The following is a 1,580-nucleotide window of genomic DNA, read 5'->3' as shown; positions in this document are numbered from 1 at the left end:
CACAAGGCACAACCATCTTCGTATCGTGAGGAGAAACATAGCAAAGGTGGCAAAACCAAACCCAAGAGACCTTGGACTCGATCACTTGGCTGTAGGGACTGGAAGCATCTTTGAGGCCTACTTGCTGGTAGACTAGTCTAGGCCTCCCACGAGGCAGTGGTAGCCATGGTTGAAATTTTGACAGAGGTAGAAAACCCTATAGGAGAAGATCTCACCTAGGAGGGTTCCTCAAACCCTACACAAACGCATCTCTCAAACCCTCAAACCCTACACAAACGCATCTCTCTCTCTCTCTCTCTCTCTCTCTCTTACACACACACACACACACACACACACACACACACACACACACACACACTCACATAGGCTGTGCGCCAATCACTCTTCTCTCCCTCTCTCTATCTCTTTCTCTCTCTCTCTCTCTCACACACACACACACACACACACACACACACACACACACACATAGGCTATGCACCAATCATTCTTCTCTCTCTCTCTCTCTCTCTCTCTCACACACACACACACACACACACATGAGCGCTTGCTACCAATCGTTCTTCTCTCACTATCTCACACACACACACACACACACAAACACAGGCTATGTAATGCTACAATCGTTCTTCTCTCTCTCTCTCTCTCACACACACACACACACACACACACACACACACACACACACACACCCACACACAAACATAGGCTGTGTAGTATGTACTGCACATACAATCGTTTGCCTCTCAAGTCTCTTCCTCTCTCGCACTTTGTGCACACTCTTAAATGACTGGAAAGAGTCAACATGACCTTCAACCATTAACAAAAAGGCTTTTCTCTCTCTCTCTCTCTCTCTCTCTCTCTCTCTCTCATGCGCAGTGCGCACACTGCCTCCAGTGAAACGTCACAGTCAAATTGTCAATGCAAAGGCTTGGAGGAGTTGACACGTGGATGCCCTCTCCTTCCTCAAAAAAATTAAGCTCAATTAAATATAGTACAGACTATTATAAAAGGGGAGGGATTTCCCCCCCCCCCCCCCCCCCCCCCCCCCCCCCCCCCCCCCGCGGGTGTTCGTGTTGAGAGAGAGAGAGAGAGAGAGAGAGAGAGAGAGAGAGAGAGAGAGAGAGAGAGAGGCAAGCGAAGCCTGTCGGCTGTTCTAGTAGCTTTAAAAAGCCTTGAAAATATGCACAAGATTAGATAGGCTCCACGACTATACCACAATGTATTTCCGCCTTAGGCCTCTGTCAGACTGGGCCAAGCGTCCTTTCTGAGGTGGATGGCCCCTGACCACCATGGTCGTGCGTGAGAGCCTGCTGGCTTCCAGCCATTGTAGGGAATGGTGTCACATTGGGGCAGGCGGCTAAACCTGGAAAAGCTGATGTGCAACCAATCGAATTGTAGGTTTAGCGCTGGGGCTGAGGTTTGGGCGGGCAAAGGAGGCCGACACGCTTCATGGAAAAGTTGGCCGCTGAGGTGGGGAGCCAGCTCAACCGTGGAACCATGGGCAGCGATCCATGGGTGCGATAGATGACTGGCGGATCATAGAGAAAAAGGTGCCCCAATGAGACACAGTGTGTATCCTA

This window comes from Adiantum capillus-veneris, chromosome 22 (genome assembly GCF_014529385.1).
Source record: "Adiantum capillus-veneris isolate H3 chromosome 22, ASM1452938v2, whole genome shotgun sequence".
NCBI lineage: Eukaryota > Viridiplantae > Streptophyta > Polypodiopsida > Polypodiales > Pteridaceae > Adiantum > Adiantum capillus-veneris.
Note: the sequence above shows the minus strand (reverse complement) of the source record.